Below are 18510 nucleotides of genomic sequence, written 5' to 3'. Positions count from 1 at the left end.
TAACCATATTTTTAAAAATTGCTGTTTTTACAGTCACACAAGTTCTGCCTCACCACTTTCCAACAGCATTCGAGAAGAAAAAAGTCATTACTTAGAAATGACTTAACTCAAATATCACTCTTCGCATGTTTTAGGAAACAGGGTGACCTTTACTTGGGATCTACATGAATGAGAAGTAAGCATTTATTTTCCCTCTGGAGAGCGGGAGGACTAGCATTTGGGCTGATGCCTTATAAATACACCCCAAATAATTGCCCACTGAGCAGGTGCTTCTGGTCCTGATGCCTACTAAAGGGTGTGGTAGGATGTTCCTTTCTCCATTCCCACTAAAACGTATCCCCTGGCATAGCCCACACTTGATGCTCTTCTTCTCGAATACAATCAGCTTCCTGTAGTTTTCCTTTTTTTAATAAAAGGAGAAGAGAGCTTCCAAAGGAGAGAAGGATTTAGGTAGAAGGAGGATGGGTAGGTGAGAAGAGCACATATGGTAATATTTTGGCTTCAGTGAGTAGGCTTTATGTTTTATTTCTATGCCTGTGAAAGCGCAATATAAACATGTTAGGAAGAGAAAAAAAACACTAAAACTTTTAATCCCAGAATATATAAGCAGATAGTTTAAATTGAGCATCAGCAACATTTTTTTAAGAGATGCTATTTAAATGCTTCCTTCAGACCCTCTACCCATTTGTTCCTTTCCTGTCAGGGCATATGTTGAACACCACTCAGCACTCACTGAATTCAGTCGTTGAAACCAGCTGGTCCTCTTAGATTCCGTCATCCTACTGTTTAGTGTGGTGGAATGCCCAGTGGATGGGCTGTGTCTGGCGGAATTGTTTGAATGAAGAGCCTACTAATGCAAGTAAAATGGCAAAAACAGACAAAGGCCAATTTTGAGAGAAAAAGGAATAGAGGGAAATAAAGAGTTCAAAAGAGTAGAGAGAGGAATTTCTCCCATGTAAAGTGAAAAAGTCCATTGGATGGATTTGAGTGCAAGTAAGTATTTTATTCTCTTATAGATGAGAACAATTGGAATTTTCCAAGCTAAAACCAGAGGAGAAAGACAGTAATTATGTCCATGTATTTATTGTCTTTCTAAACCATCAAGTAAATAAAAAAGTAATGTCCCTTAGCAAATCAAGGATGAAATAATTCTAAGCATCTGTGTTCAGTGGTTGAATGTTAAAAACAAAGAATAACTCCTATGAGGATACATTTGCTCATAAACAATTTTAATGAGGAAATAAGTGTATTTTAGGTGTAATTGATAAGAAATTTTATTTAAAGATACAATAAAAATATGAAGGACTAAAGGTATGAAGTAAAAGATACAAATGGATGCAATGTGATTTTTTTTCCCTAGAAAATGAGGTGAAACAGAGTAGTTGCATGTGTTCTTAAGACCGAAGAGAATTACCCCAAAGGAGGAGGCCTGCTACTTATTAGCGGGAGAGAGAGTGAGCAGGCGCATGGTAGGAAGGCTGTGAAATCCTTAATAGCTCCTCTGCTTCAGCCTTCACAAGGAAGGTTAATAGCAAAAGAATGCTAATACAGTAACACTTAATGAGCAAGTGGGTGAGTTCACATCTGGAGAAAGCAGGTTAAGGCACACCTTGATAATTGAATGTGTCGAAATCATTGAGGTCTGATGAAATTCACTTAATAGTCCTAAAGGAAACAGCTGAAGGAGCACCAGAGTGAGTGAAATGATCTTTGAGTGTTTAGGAATGATGTGTGTGGATGAAAAAGGATACCTTTGTTATTGCATAAGAAGATAAAACATAAAAGGCCATGGCAAAGGGTAGGTTGGAACAGTAATATAATGGATCATGGGCTCATGCCCTGAAGGGAATTAAGGAAGAAAAAGAAAACATGAGATATAAATGAAAAACATGGCAATTCACACTGCTGCCTTTTGCAAACTACTGATGCCAATATCATTTCCATGTACAGTTTGCACAGTCAAGATTCTGAAGTCCACACTTCAAACTGGCTTCATTAAGAAATTTGGTTGCTCAGGATGAACTAACCAGTTCCAAATTTAGAAACTGAATTCCTTTATCAAACGGTGAAATTCTGGTCTCATCAATGACATCTCCAGTTTTCTGTTCACTGATGGAGGACATAGTCCAGGATGTGCAATTAAACATTTGGCAAAATTTAGGAGTTCAACAGGCAGCAGTTCTGGTAGATTTGTAGCCACATGTCTTTGGTGCTGCGTTCTATGTCCAACTTGGGGTGGTGCTGGAGCTGGCTGATTTTTCTGTTACTTGATAAGAAATCACTCCTTAGACTTTTTTTTTAGATCTGTAGTTTTCCCTATTCTTTAATGATTTTGTTTCAGGTGAAGAAGATAAGAACCTTCTTCCCTCTTGGGATGGTCAACTCTTGGCTAGAAATATGGAAAGACTCTTTAAGGGCACTGTGAGTTGAAGATAGGAGTGTAGGCCATGATTTTAAAAAAAAAAAAAAAGTCACCTCAGTTTATTGTTGAAAAGAAAGTACCATGATTACCTAAGAGCATACAGTTATTTCTCTTTTGCCTTTTTAGTGCTCATTTGGTTAAATTGTATTTAAAGCACTAGTTCTCTCGAACATTGTGGGGATGAGGAGGAGCCAAAACCAATACCACCACCCAAAATAATAACAGCTTTCATTGATTGATTGATTGACTGAGACAGCACCTCTCTCTGATGCCAAGACTGGAGTGCAGTAGTGTGATCATAGCTCACTGCAGCCTCAAACTCCTGGGGGCTCAAGCAAGATCCCCCTACCTCAGCCTCCCAAGTAGATGGGGCACCAACCCCAGTCAATTTTTTATTTTATTATTTTTATTTTTTTTATTATACTTTAAGTTCTAGGGTACATGTGCATAATGTGGAGGTTTGTTACATATGTATACTTGTGCCATGTTGGTGTGCTGCACCCATCAACTCGTCATTTACATCAGGTATAACTCCCAATGCAATCCCTCCCCCCTCCCCCCTCCCCATGATAGGCCCTGGTGTGTGATGTTCCCCTTCCCGAGTCCAAGTGATCTCATTGTTCAGTTCCCACCTATGAATGAGAACATGCGGTGTTTGGTTTTCTGTTCTTGCGATAGTTTGCTGAGAATGATGGTTTCCAGCTGCATCCATGTCCCTACAAAGGACACAAACTCATCCTTTTTTATGGCTGCATAGTATTCCAATTTTTTAACTTTATAGAGACAGGGTCTTGCTGTTTTGACCAGGCTGGTCTGGATCTCCTGACCTCAGTAGTTCTCTCACTGTGGCCTCCCAAAGTGCTAAGATTACAAGTGTAAGCAGTCAAGCCCAGCCAACAGCTTCCATTTAAATAATGCCCGTTATGGGTCCAGCATCCAGTGTGCACTCAAAGTGCTTTCTCTCTTTTAATTCTCAGGGGCTGAAGAATTTGGCACAATTATAATATTCATTTCATAAATAAGAATATTTAACCATATTAATAACCGGTCTGAAATTTTACCTTGAGCAAGTGGCTTCAAACCCAGGCAGTCTAAATTCAGAGCCTTCATTCTTAACCACTGCTCTACACAGCTTTTAGGAAATAGTATTCAAAAAGCAGCCATAAAGAAAAATAGTAAAAGATAGAATAGTAGAACTTTTGAAGATGAAGATAACTTCTGCCATTCATTCATGTGGAAAAGTGATGGAAGGAAAATATAATAACCAACAAATATGTAAAACTATGTAATGAGATTGCTAAGGGAAAGCTATCCATCTTTCTCACTGGGAAAAATGAAAGGAAATGAGTTTTTAGCACTCTAGAAATAGAGTGAAGTAGAAGATATGCTAGGTGATAAAATATTAGAGCTGAAAGGAATATCCTTAGATTCAAACTCATCATTTTTTCAGATGAGGAGGTTGAGGCTCAAAGAGGGAAGGTGGCATTTCCAAAGTCTTCTCTTGGGTTCACAGAAATGTCGGGACTTGAATCCAGCTCTCTGGGAGCTCAGTCTTGAATTTATACCACTTCAGACCCTTATTATTGTTAGTGTTCAGAACCCATGCAGCCATTGTGTTTATGTACATTGTATGTGTTTGTTTACATGGTTGTCTAACCTGTCAGTTAAGAATGATACAGTCAGCAATGCCAGAGCCAAAGGCATGATCATGGAGGTAACAGAAGAGGTAAATGAAGTAGTGGAGGGAGATGTAGCAAAGCACCTGGACTTTGTAATAAGGATCCTTAAAAGAGAGCTGAATGATCTTGGACAAATAGCAGTTTACAAAATATTTGCAGAAAGCTAATTAACAAAACGTTTTTTTTCCTTCCCTTTTTCTTTCCCCGATGCTTTGACCTATGTCATTTCCTTGGGCTAAAGAGTGTATTGAAAGAAAGAAAGACCAGGCATGGTGGCTTGTGTCTGTAATCCCAGCACTTTGGGAGGCTGAGGCAGGTGGATCACGAGGTCAGGAGATCGAGACCATCCTGGCTAACATGATGAAACCCTGTCTGTACTAAAAATACAAAAAATTAACCAGGCGTGGTGGCACATGCCCCTGTAGTCCCAGCTACTTGGGAGACTGAGGCAGGAGAATCACTTGAACCCGGGAGGCAGAGGTTGCAGAGAGCCACTGCACTCCAGCCTGGGCGACAGAGCGAGACTCCGTCTCAAAAAAAAAATTAAAAAAAAAAAAAAAAAAAAAGAATACAAACATCAACAAAATATTTTAAAAAGGTAACTCTAATCTCACATCTGTACTGGGAAAACCATTGCAAAGAAGTATTTTGAGATGAAACTTTTTTTTTCCAAGCCACAGAAGAGAGTTCATTTTAACTGCTTAAATGAAAAGTATTACTCCTAATTTGATCAAAAGAGAAATTGCATTTGAGAATATAATTTATGTGGACTTTAAATAAGATACTTCTTCCAAGTTTGTTATAACCAAAAAGAATTTCTTACACTGTTGCTCCAACCCAACTTTTACTTTTTTGATTTGAGCGCCCATAGTATGATGAGAGGCAATGGAAAAGGCCTAGGTGACATTGCCCTACCATGCCTGGACTCTGGAGTCCTGGGCTCAGTCCCAGTTCTGCTTTTTGCTAGTCGTCCATCCTTGAACAAAGTCCTTCTAAATTTCTGTTTCATTATCTGTAAAATGGACCAACTACATATGATTATTGCTTGGACCAAAGGAAATAATGTACAGAAAATATTTGATGCAGAGTAGCAAAAGATCTCAGAGTAATAAAATGGATAAACCATAATTATCAGGTGATTAGTAATCACTAGCTAACATGATTAATTAAGGTGGGATCCACTCCAGCTATCAGATCAAGTGGTTGATCATAGCTTACCTTTTCTACGGACTCCCCTTCGGGAGTTTTGCTGAACTTGAAATGCTTATGTAAGTAGATTATTTGCAGGAAGTTATTGACATATCCCCATGGTTCACCAAGAGTAATTCCTCATCTACCCTGTTAACTTATGTCTTAGACATTTTCAACTGCACTTTAGAGGGGAAGGAGGAGATCCTCAGCACAGAAACACTGAGAACCCGTATTCAATGCTGGGGTCCACAGAATCCTGTAAAAGGCCAGTGTGAATGGCCTAAGCTAGTGGGCCGTAGGTCATTGTCATAGTCACTGACTTTGTAGCGCAAAAGTAGCCAGAGACAATACGTAAAAGAAGAGCTGCATTTCAGCTTAACTTTATGTATCAAAGCAGACAGCAGGTATATATTTGGCTTGCAGGCCATACTTGGCCAACCCCTATTCTAGTGAATTATGTAAGAAAAGAGGATGGGGTAACAATGAACAGGGCTGGTTAAGGAGAAGGTTGTGATTTTTCAATAGGGGAGTGGGGGATGAAGACCACCAGTATTCTGGAAGCCTGAAAAGGGTTTTTTTGAGAATATACTACTGTCTAAATGATCATTTGGTAGGCCTCTCTGGGGATACAAAAATAAAGATATTTGAGAAATCACCTGTGTTTTTAGAAGCTACTTGGGGCAAATTTAGCCGAGATCAACAGCTAGTTAGTGGCAGGGACCCCAATATTACATGCTCAAATATCTCTTCGTTGTATACCTGAGTTTCTGAGAATAAAATAAAAATAAATAAATAAATAAATAAATAAATAAATAAATAAATAAATACATACCCTGAGAATATCAGGACAGGGTTTTTAAGCACAGTGATAAACACAGGAGGAAATAAATTAGCTTTATTCTGAATAGCTCACAATGTTTTCTCAGTATTACCTCATTCATCTTCCTTATATGATTTTGAACTGGGAAACTACCCTAGGAAAAAAATAATCAAATTCTGGTGCAGAAAACAAAGTCCATGGAGATCACTGAGTAAATCAGAGATGAATACGAAATTTGAAGTTGTTACTGTTTTAGTATTATGAGCTCAGCGCTTTTTTTTCTATATATGCTCACTGTCTTAAATTATTTGCATTTTTCATTCATTTGCAAAATTACTCCCAGGACTTAGAATAGCTAGTTCAAAGAACCACAATAACTTGCCCAATATGGTACTTAGAAACTAATATTCAATAATACTAAAACAGTGGGTAAAAGATAAGTCATTTTCCATGAATGTCTGCTTAATGCCCATTTTTAGGTACATGATTACTTTTCGATGACACTGCCAAGTCTGTGTCTGATGAATTGTTACCAAGTTGTCTCCTAGGAACGTTTTCAAATATTTTGTAACCTAAGCATCTTCCAGAAACAATTAAACACCAATTTATGCTTGTGCTCTTCGTAATTTCTTTAAAAATCTGCAGAAACTCCCTTGATAATTAAGCATCTATTTCTCTAAAACTAATAATGTATTTCTTTTTTCTAGCTTACTACAAATATGCAGTCTGAATTGCACAAGTTGTTTTGAAAGGAAATTGTTATGAATATTTTAATTATGGCCAACTATCTTTAATTACATGACTGTATTATTTAAATATAACTAGAGTGTAAGACACATCATCTGCTGTTAGTTACCTAAGGTGGATAGTTCAACAAAATGTTTTTTTTAATTTTAATGTTTACTCACTAATAAAGTTGATCTTTGAAGGAATATTTGTCTCTGAATTTTACTCAGTAACCACGAGCTGTAAGTTTAATTGGAAAGTTTTGTTGAAACATAACTCTAAATTGTGGAAAAATGTCAACACTTTAAAATTAGTGCCTGATCATTTTAATTCTCTTGGTATTCACTGCAGTATCATTAATCATGATGGAGTCATTCGATCCTAATATGGATGTAATATCCAATTCTGCAGAGATTCAGCTGTAATTTAGCAACAATTAACTGTCCACTTATTATAAAGTGATGCCAAAAACCCTAATGCAATTATTTTAAGGCATTTTGGTCACATTAACAAAAGCATTCAAGTTTGCAGATGTTGCAGAAACTTTGGATTGATGTGTCTGATTAAAAACACATTACGTTGGAAATTTTCTTACTTAAGGTGTTTATGCTGGTGTTTCGGAAGGCACTTTCGGTTTCATCTTTGGAATAGCTCCCGTTTACTTCCGTGCCTTTCTTAAAATTTTATTTCTGCATATTTGCTTTGAGGAAAACAAATTGATGTGTTTTCTAAAGATATGCAACTTTTGAGGAGATCATATAGTAGAAAGATTGCCAAAAGCCAGTGACTTTTAAGGTGCCAGTCATCATGGAGCTTTTTCACTGGGTCAAGATAGTGTCAGCAGCCTTCCTGGGTAACGGGACTCACCCGGATGTAGAAAATGCACATATTACTCATCAGGAATCTCAAACAACACCAGCTCTGAGGACAAGTCCCCAGATAAATTAAGCTAGCCACAGCGTATGTTTTTTCCTCTCTATGTCATAGTAGACTCCCAGTCAGCTAGGGCAAGGTAGGTTCATATTTTGCAATCTGTAGTGACAGACACATGTGGCCGCACTGTGAATCAGGTATTGATTATTGCCGTATTCTTTGTGTCTCTAGCCTTCTTTAGTTTTAAGAGGCCGTTCCCCTACTGTTGGAGCCATCCACCAAATGTTCAAGTAACTTGCATTTTCCTTTCTTTCTGATTGAATCCCGAGTAAAGGTTCTGATGATCAAGAAAACGTTAGGGAGTTAATGTCTTATGACCGTACAGTTTTACTCTTTCTTGAGATATTTGCATTTCATCATAGGCTGGAAATCACAAACCAAAGAAACTAAATTGCAATGGCATAACTTCAGGAATCTGTAAAGAGATGGAGATGATGCTGGTTGGTTGTGTGGATTTCTAGAAACCCTGAAATGAAACTCAGGATACCTGCAAAGCTTCCATAATGACAAAACTCCAAACTATAGAGATTTGAAAAAGACAGGTTTATTTGTCTCTCACTTTAGCATCCAGAAGTAGATGATTAGGGCTTATGGGATGACACTGCCACCCTCCGTGCATAGCCATCATCTCGGACTCCATGGCAGCTACTCCATGCCTTCTTGCCTCCCTGCCACTGTGAAGGGTCAAGGGTGTCACATGCTCAAATCTAGAAGTTGTGACACATCACACCATGTTCTGTCAGTTCAAACTTAGCTAGGCAAAGCTATGCCTCGCTTCAAAAGTCGTGGGCAATGTGGTCAGGTGCCCAGCCAGATTTGTATTACTGCAGAGGAAGAAAAGAACTTACATTAGGGGCATAAGTACAATCGGCCTCACATAAATACTGTATAGAGAATCTCTGCTTAAGATAAATGTTTATTAAGTCACCCCTTAATAAGCATGTTCTAAATATTATTGTACTGTTCAGCCTCCAAGTTATCGTGATATTGGCACCTGGATAGATAACACTGCTATCTGTGGAGCAAAGTGTCTTCATTCATTAGCGACCAGTACCTGTGAACGTGTATGAACTCCTAGGCTGCTGATCCTCTCCCACTGTATACCCTACTTCAGTTTTACTTCCACCACCTAGGGGAGGCCTACTCATGGAAGATAAACTCAACCTAATATAAATTTAACTGTTCCACAAATGGAAGCCATATCTGTCTTTCCTAAAATAGTCACCTGCCACAGAATATTTAAAGGTCAAATACAAATGTCTTTTGGGTTATCAAGAATTGTACTTTATTTTATTTTATTTACTTATTTTTATTTTATTTATTTATTTATTTATTTATTTATTTATTTATTGAGACAGAGTCTCACTCTGTCACCCAAGCTGGAGTCCAGGGGCACAATCTTGGCTCACTGCAACCTCCACCTTCTGGGTTCAAGCGATGCTCCTCCCTCAGCCTCCCAAGTAGCTGGGACACAGGCGAGCCACCACATCTGTCTATTTTTTTTTTGTATTTTTACTAGAGATGGGGTTTTGCCATATTGGTTAGGTTGGTCTCAACCTCCTGGCCTCAAGTGTTCCACCTGCCTTGGCCTCCCAAAGTGCTGGTTTTACATGTAGGAACCATTGTGCCTGCCCTGATTATCAGGAATTTTACATCAGGTTTGCCAACACTGCTTTAGGTTTACATTGATTCATAATTAGGCTTGCTGCATTTTGAGGCCTGGATAACCATTTTCATTCTAACGGAGTTTCTAGAAATATATAGATCAATATGTATAGTAAAGGACAAACATCTGCAGTGGTAGGGGCCTTCCAGGACTGCTCCAGGACTAAGACCAGTATCCTCTCTTTCTGATTGGGCAGTACAGTGAGGAGTGACCATCCTCACTGGTTATACACTGTGAACATTACTCCTGGCTTAGTCTAGATTTTAGAAGTATGAATTTATAAGTTGGCACATTTCATGTGCATTGATTCCTTCTCCTCTATCAAATAGTAAATGAATGGGAACATAACTATTTTCTTAGCAAACCCTAACTGTAATTGCGATGTGTCCTGTCCACTCTGACCAGCTATACCAGAAGCCACCACTGCAGAGATACTTATATGTTCCCTCCTGTACCATTTAGAAAGAACATTTCTATTAGAGATCACTTTTCTGTGCTAGTGAGAAGCTGTTCTGTGTAGATATCATTAGATATCATGATGTTTAATTGTAAAAACCTTGCAGAGAGAAGGGTTTGTTCCCTGTCCTGATAGTAAGTAGCCTAATGTTTTACTGACTTTGAGTTTTGCACAGAAGTCATTGCAGGATGTCAAGCTTCATGAATAGTAATGTGGACAATTTCAGGCAATGTAAGTGGTATTCAGGCACTGCTGTTTTAAAATGAAATGACTTTTTGCATCTAAAGGTAACTCGTAGAGTCAAACTCTAGAATAATCTGCAAGGAAAATAAGATCTTCAGTACATAGAATAAAAACATTCAGTTTGTCTGGTCTCTACCACAGCCATCACATACTTAGGGTTTTCATTTTCATTTTTTAATTGAATGAAATGATTATTATTTTTGGCCCATGCCCCTGCCACTACTAGGAATAATAATAGCTAATATTTATTGTTCAATTACCATGTCCCAGGAACTGTGCTAAGCATTTTGTATGCAGCATGTAATTTAATCTTCACAATTCTACAAGGAAGGGATGATTATTGTTTCCATTTTACAGATGAGTAAAGTAAGGCACAGAGCTCTTAAGTAAAGTAACCAAGGACACATAACTAGAAAGAGGCAGGAACTGCAAAAGCAAACAAACCAAAAAAGACACCTGGCACCTGAGCTGTTCTGTGTAGTACTGCCTTGTTTGGATTATACTAATTTGCAGTCTTTTTCTACAATCGAACCCCTACATTCCTTTAATTCTGATTTTGCCATCTCATTAGCCAATGGCTGGAACTGGTTGAAAGGAATGGTGTTACTCAGGCAAATCTCAGTGAGGTGACTCATTATAAAAGAAACAAGGGCAAAAACCATAAAACATACCAGTGGTTTACTGGCTGTATTACTTTTCAGTGAGATATTACCTGGGAAGGACAGTGGAGTGGAGGGAAGTTGAGTAGAGCATTTGAAATAGAACAGAGGTTTCTCTATGCTGTTATTTCCCCCCCAGTCTCCAACCATGTTCAGAGAATGTAGAAGTCTTAGCGCAAAACAGACACATAAACAAAGCACGATATTAACCTTTCCTCTACCCTGGCCAGTGTCTAACTCATCTGCTATGTTCATTTCCTTTGGTTGCTCTAACAAATTACCACAGACTTGGTGGCTTAAAAGGACAGAAATGTATTGTCTTACAGTTCTGGAGGCCAGATGTTTGCAATCAAGGTGTCTGCAGAGCCACACGCCCTTGGGCTCTGAAGGGAAAAATCTGTTCTTTGCCTCTTCTAGCTTCTGGTGGCTGCCAGCCATCCTTGGCCTGTGGCCACGTAACTCCAGTTTCTGCCTCCATGGTCTCACACTGCCTCCACAACGAAGAGGTGGCAGTGTGACCACAGAGGCAGAAACTGTCTTCTCTTCTTTTTGTCTCAAATCTCTCTCTGCCTTTCTCTTATAAGAACGCTTGTTGTTGGATTTAGAGCTTACCCAGATATCTCAGTATCATCTCCTAATCTCAGGATCCTTTACCTGATTACAACTGCACAGAGTTCTGCGGTTAGACTTTTCTTTTTCTTTCTTTTTTTTTTTTTTTTTAATTTTATTGTGGGGACAAGGTCTCACTGTATTGCCCAAGTTGACTTTGAGCTGCTGGGCTCAAGAGATCCTCCCACCTTGGCCTCCCAAAGTGTTGGGATTACAGGCATGAGACACATACCTGACCTGGAGTTAGATATGTTTTTAAGGGGTCATTTTCCAGTCTGCCAGATTTGGAATTCCTGGAACCTGCATTTTGTGAGAGCATGGTAGCAAGGCATTTTGAAGGACATCTTGGAAGATTCTAAGCTACAGGGGAGAAAGAAAATGCTGAATAGTATGAGATTTTGGCTCTTCTATGGAAACGCTCCACAAAACAATGGTCTTGACTAGCAAAGTATTGCCTATTAGCAATATTTTGAAAGCTTGCCAGAGCTTTTGTTGTCATCCCAGTTATCATGGTTGTGTTATGATCTTTTAATATGTGGGAACCAGGAAAGCCATGGTTATTTTAACATGCAATAAAGAATCCCAAACAAAAATGGCCCCTGATTCTGCTGAACACTCGTGTATGTACAAATGAATGTCTAGAACCTAACTCTGTTTTTGGTACAGACACACGATATGGTTTCCATGGTTGCAGTGTACTTTGAATTTTCCTAGAATGCATCTCTTTTGTAAATGAAGAGTACTTTGTTTTATGCAGAGCGTGACAAGCATTTTTCACCATTTTGGTAGACTATGCCATCAACAGGGGCATCATTTGAACTATCCAAGTTAACAAGAAGGCACTCATGTTTTGAGCCGTCAGTCTCCATTTATAGTTGCCACATACAAGTATGTAGTAAAGGAAATGGGAAACTATGATTCACGTACTTGGAATCAAACAGTATTAAATTAGTGGACACACATGAAACTCAATAGACCTCATTGAAACTTATTATTAAAGCTTGTTTTAAAAATAGTTCTCATTTTTGCCCCATTCATCTTTTATGTGCAATGGCCCACTAAAGAGTATGTTCCCCAAAGTGTTGTGAGTACTACAGACTGAATGGAAACTTCAGCATGTGGTGGGATTTTAAGATAAGAGATAAATTTTCTATGATATTTATCACTACCCTGTTGCATGCCATACTCAAGGTATAATTTTAAGACTTGTATATAAGGCTTGGGTCATTTGTAGGAACATCATATTTTCTCACATCTCCATTTCAACAGTCTGTAATTTGTCTTTGCATCTTCTCTGTACTTGATTTAAGGTGATTTCCCTCTGTTTCCTATATACAAATAAGTCTGGTCTGTTTTATTAGTTTTTATTTTAGTGTCAACTTCTACTTGTGTTCTTTTATATTCTTGTACACCTTGTATGGAAGTTCAAAAATAATCCTCTTCTTTTAAATACAAAATTATTCATTATAGGTAGGTGCGAGCTTCTGCTTAATTCATTCTATATTCTAGAATAGCATTTCTCAGTACATATCATTTTATTACAGATGACTTCCCTTTTATTTCTCCTTTGTATTACAGTTAGGGCAGCATATTCATTTTTTTCTTGAAATAATGTTGTAGGTAAATTATATTATCTGTTAATTTCATTTCAGGATAGTAAAGGGAGCATTACATAATATTTGTTATAAAATGGAACATTGCTTCTGATGGGGTTGGAAAACACTACCGTAAATTATATGACACAATTTAAAATGTGAAGGCAGCATTCTCTCTCTGGGTGGTTAGAGTAGGACGTATGGTAAGGAAGGTATAAGGAGAATTAAGAGAGGACAGGAGAGCTTGTTCAGACAGGAACAGCTTGGTGTTAGAGACCTTGAGGTTCATTTGAAAAGAAGAGGGGTGCGGGGTTTGGTGCAGAAAGAGCAATTGTACTCCACGTATGGGGGACAAATGAGATAAGACTGAAAAGTGGGAGAATGAGGACCACCTGCTGGAGGCCATAGAAATATTCAAGGGAATTCTGCAAAAATGTGAATGGGGTGTGCCTTTATTTAGTGCCTGTGCCAACTCTGAAGCATGAGCTATGTTTATCTTCGTTTATTTGGAATTCTAGGAGCCAATTACTTGATTCTTACACATCAGATCGGTGCAAAGATTCTACAATTAATCTTTGAAGTGGAGATGAAAAATAAATAAGTGGTAGGAATATCATACAAGCAAATGATAGAAACCACCTTTTGATAGTGAGATGACAATGAAGAGGAGACATGTTAAGGGAGGTTATGGTGAGGGAATATAGAGCCCTGGTAAAATTTATCCCAACTTATGAGTAGTCATTTACTTGTTTGTTAAACTCAGTGATCTCTCTCCCACTAGAATGGCAGCTCCGTAAAGAAGGGGACCATACCTGTTTTATTAAAAATATGTACAAACAGCACAGTGCCTGCAACAGAGTAATTGCTCGGTAAATATTTGTTGTGAAAAGCAATGAAGGAATGACTTGGCTAGGAGCTCTTGAACATCTACATTAAACATCTGTGCATTACCATTCTGGGTTTTAATGATCTTCTGTTGCTGTAAGAATTATTAATATGGAAAATAATGAGATTAGTTCCAGTTGTATGGTATTTTCGTTGTAAAATGTTTGCAGAGCTATTAACAGTAGAGATGTGCATCAAGCCCCACTGTCAAAATAAATGGCTAGCACACCAAGAGGCATAAATGTTTGGAGGGAAATAGCCAAGCGAAACGTTTGTGTGGCAGAGCCTACATCCTGCTAGAATACAAATTAGATCATTAAGAAGCAACACATTTCATCCACTTATCAGAGTTTGCATACAGTGAAGTCTATTAATTGAACGAGTATGGAGAACACTGATACACCATCTCGCTCCATCAGAGATTACTTCTCTGTCTTTATCAATAAATTCTCCCTTTAATCCTGAGGACTGATTGAAAAAGAGAAGGAGCCATTTCTTTTTAGACTGTTCTTTTTGGTCTTTGCGTTACTTTGTCATTGGATTTGTAAATTTCATCAGTAATTTAGTTTAGCTATAGAATGCCCCAGGGGGTCGCACATTAGGTCTGCACTCAATTACAAAGAGTAAATGCAAGTAAATAGGTGAGAAAGTTTCAGCAACCTCTCTTGGTATCAGAAGGAAAACCAAATGGAACTGGCTATCAGATAAAATAAGTTTGTTCATCCAGACTTTTAATTAAACTCAGAGATTCATAGATCTCAAGATGAGGTGTTTTAATAGGTTCTATGTCTGAGAATTCTCCTTGGTTTCTACCTCTCACACTCCATACTCTAAAAATCACCTTTCTAGATTTTTAAGAATTTACTCAAGCAATGTCAACGTGATAGCATTGCTCTTTGGCAAGTGTATACCTGTATTATAGACGATGCATGGAAATATAATACGTTCATGTCTGAAATCATCTCAGAGCCCCTTCTTGCCCCCAGTGTTCCCTAAACTTTCAACAAATCCAGTTTTCTCTTTCCTCTTGAGTAATCCTTTCCCAGGCTGATGCACACATGAAAAGTTAGTTTTATTTCTTATGTTGTTATAAAACATGTATGATCTCTCTACTGGTATTTTTGAAAAAAATTAAGTAAAATAATGTTAATGGATCAGAATTATTTTTTTATTTATAATTTTAGAGAAAAGGTCTCGCTCTGTCACCCAGGCTTGAGTGCAGTGGCATGATCATAGCTCACTGCAGCCTTGAATTCCTAGGCTCAGGCGATCCTCCCACCTCAGCCTCTTGAGTTGCTGGGACTATCGACATGTACCACCATGTCCAGTAAATGTTTTAAATTTTTTTTGTAGAGATGGGGTCTTACTTATGTTGCCCAGGCTAGTGACAAACTCCTGGGCTCAAGCAATCCTCCTACCTCGTCCTCCCAAAGTGCAGAGATTACAGGTGTGAGTCACTTCTGCCTCCAATTACTTTAATGTGGTATTTTACTTGGCTTCAGAAGGAAAATGGAATAGTCCTGGACATCAGATAAAAATAGCTGTTTGTTTAGATATTTTCTCCACTGAAATGAAAACTTCTCAGCTGAGTTTATCTTGTCCAAAACTGTATTCCCAGAGCACGGGTAGCACCTGGTATGCAGTAGAGCTCAGTAATTGACAAAGAATGGCCAGAGAGGACTTCAATAGACCTTTTAGTACAGCTCCTACAACTTGCTCATGAAAATCATGAGTTAGAGTTGTGAAGTGATTGATCCAGAGTCTCACAGAAGTAGCAATTCTTTAACTAGAAACTACTGAGAGAGGAAGATTCTGGTAGCGAGTATTGATTGTTCAATCTCTTGGGAATGTTTGTGCTTCCTGGTTGGTTCTTACCTGTGATAAATCAGTGCATGTTGGGGGACACTTATTACCGTTATAATGGACTCTTGGCCTCCTTTACCTTTTCTCATCTACTTGTCCCCAGGGTAAGGAGGGGCATCTGGTTCTAGTTTTCACTGAGGTCTGTTTATTCTCATCTTTCCTTTGCTGTACAGGAGGGGCCCTGCTACTGTAGGGAAGGCCTGCAGTTCACCAAGGGTGGGCCAGTGTTCGGAAACCAGCGATGAAGTAATTAGCTATCTTGCCCACTCAAGGATCTATAACACATGCTCTAACAGCCACATCAATTATAAAGGCCATATTTGATTCTGCATTTACTTGACATATTTATTTCAGTTGATTCCAAGACCAGACCAAAACGAACTGGTATTTTTTTTTTTATGTGATCCCAAACTCTAACAGTATGAAACAAATTTTAACTCCCCCCAATCAATCCCATCACCCAGAAATAAGCACTGTTAAAAATCTTGTGTATTTTATTTTGTTTGTGTGTGTGTATATGTATGTTTGTGTGTGGTTATGTATCTGTTTCACTGTTAAAAAAATTCCCATACTAACTATGAAGTTTCTTTATTTTATTTTATTTTTAGAATACTAAAACAATTTAAAGGCCACCTAGACCGTTGCTGTTTTGTGATTCTATTCAGTGCTGCATCATCTCCAAAATTTTGCTGAGAGTGGTAGATGCCTGATGCTTATTAAGAGCTGTGAAGTGATTGAATCTTCTTTTCTCAGTAGTTTCTAGTTGTTGCCCAGGCTAGTGACAAACTCCTGGGCTCAAGCAATCCTCCTACCTCGTCCTCCCTAAGTCCAGAGATTATAGGTGTGAGTCACTTCTACCTCAAATTACTTTAATGTGGTATTTAACTTGGTTTCAGAAGGGAAATGGAATAGTCCTGGGCATCAGATAAAAATCTCACACACTTTGGGGACTTCGCAGTACTGTGTTTTAGCCATTGCTTCCACTGAAGCAGTATATTGTGAGCTCTATCAAATACTGTTACGTTATTTTCCTAATCCAAGGGTAAGCAAACTGCAGTTTGCAGGCCAAAACGGCCCTTCCCATCTCCCTACCCTGACTGTTTTTGTATTACCAACTAGCTAAGAAATGGTTTTTATATTTTTAAATAATTGTTATAAAAGAAGAAGAATATGCAGGAGACCTACCTATGTGACCTACAAAGATTAAAATATTAAACATCAGGCCCTTTACATAAAAACTTTGTCAGCTGGGTGTGGTGGCTCACGCCTGTAATCCCAGCGCTTTGGGAGGTAGAGGTGGGCGGATCACCTGAGGTCTGGAGTTTGAGACCTGACCAACATGGAGAAACCCCATCTCTACTAAAAATGCAAAATTAGCCGGCCCTGGTGGCGCATGCCTGTAATCCTGGCTACTCCGGAGGCTGAGGCAGGAGAATGGCTTGAACCCAGGAGGCGGAGGTTGCTGTGATCCTAGATCGCGCCATTGCACTCCAGCCTGGGAAACAAGAGCGAAACTGCGTCTCAAAAAAAAAAAAAAAAAAAAAAAAAAAAAAAAAAAAAAAAAAAAAAAAATTTGTCAAACTTTGTAATCAGCGAGATTGTATTTGGATTTATTGTGAGCCTTCAAGATTATCCTTCCTCTTAAGGAAATGAAATGTATATGAAAAACGATTTGAAATTTTTGAGAACATATAAACATATGCGTAAGTGTATCAGTTTAGCGTGTAGGATGTTCTGTGTCCTGATGCTGAGGTCATGAATGGTGGCTGTAAGTCTCTTGAAAGAGGAGGCTTTCAATAGTGGAAAGCTTGATATGTGAAGTTTATTTCAGTTGAAAGGTAGAGGTGAGATTGCTCAGAAGTTGATACCATTTCCATGTGCTTAAGGTTAGTGAAGCAAGAATGCGATTCAGAGCCTGGTAAAGACATTTAGTGAAGCATTTCCTCACTGTATCCCATTTATTCATTAAATCACCCACCATATATGTGCTGTCCATGTTTTACAGGTGAGGAAATGGAGATTCTGCTGGTTTCAGAGCTTGCTCTAGGTCACACAGTAAATAGAATCCAGGTTTGAAAACAAGCCTGTCTGAATGCTAACTATCCATGATACTTTGTTTCTTCCATATATATATTTGCTGTGCACATGAATACTTCTGTGATATCATTACACTAAATGATGATGGTAGGTCCCAAGGTGAAACTGTACACCATTCATTCCACATCGGTTTCATTTTCTTTACCGTGACATTCAAGGCCCATTCCCAGGCATATGCATGCTTCCCTGGCCATATTCCTCTCCCTCGACTTCTTTTTCCTTACCCAGCCAACCTGGATAATGTATGAGTTCTCCAAAGCCCTGTGCTCTTTCATGCTTCCATGCATTGTTGAACGCTGTACTCTGCCAAGGATGCCTTCCCCATTTTCTGTGCTCAGAAACTCTTATTCATCCTTCTGATACCATCTCAATGTTCATGTTCTCTTAGGTGTCATTTCTGACTCCTCCAGGCAGTTACACAAGATCCTCTGAACTCGCCAGAGTTGTTCTTTTATATATATATATCTTTGATAGTCAGAAACAAAGTTCTTCTGCCTTTCTTCCTCAATTGACTATGAATTCCTAGAACTGAGATCAAAGATCAGTGCCATACCCTCAGCACTTAGCACAAATCCTGACACATAGTGGGATCACCTTAGATTGTGGTGACTCAGTGAATGACAAGAAACAAACACATGGATGAACAAAGAATGAACAAGTGAATG

The 18510-nt window shown here is 38.5% G+C and overlaps 1 protein-coding gene across 9 annotated transcripts in view; it reads left to right on the top strand.

Moving 5' to 3' along the window:
• Positions 1-18510, top strand: part of NCKAP5 (NCK associated protein 5) — a 978205-nt gene that overhangs the window by 546321 nt on the left and 413374 nt on the right. The window lies entirely within an intron of this gene.

This window comes from Macaca fascicularis, chromosome 12 (genome assembly GCF_037993035.2).
Source record: "Macaca fascicularis isolate 582-1 chromosome 12, T2T-MFA8v1.1".
Classification (NCBI taxonomy): Eukaryota; Metazoa; Chordata; class Mammalia; order Primates; family Cercopithecidae; genus Macaca; species Macaca fascicularis.
This window is presented reverse-complemented; position numbering and strand designations above follow the sequence as displayed.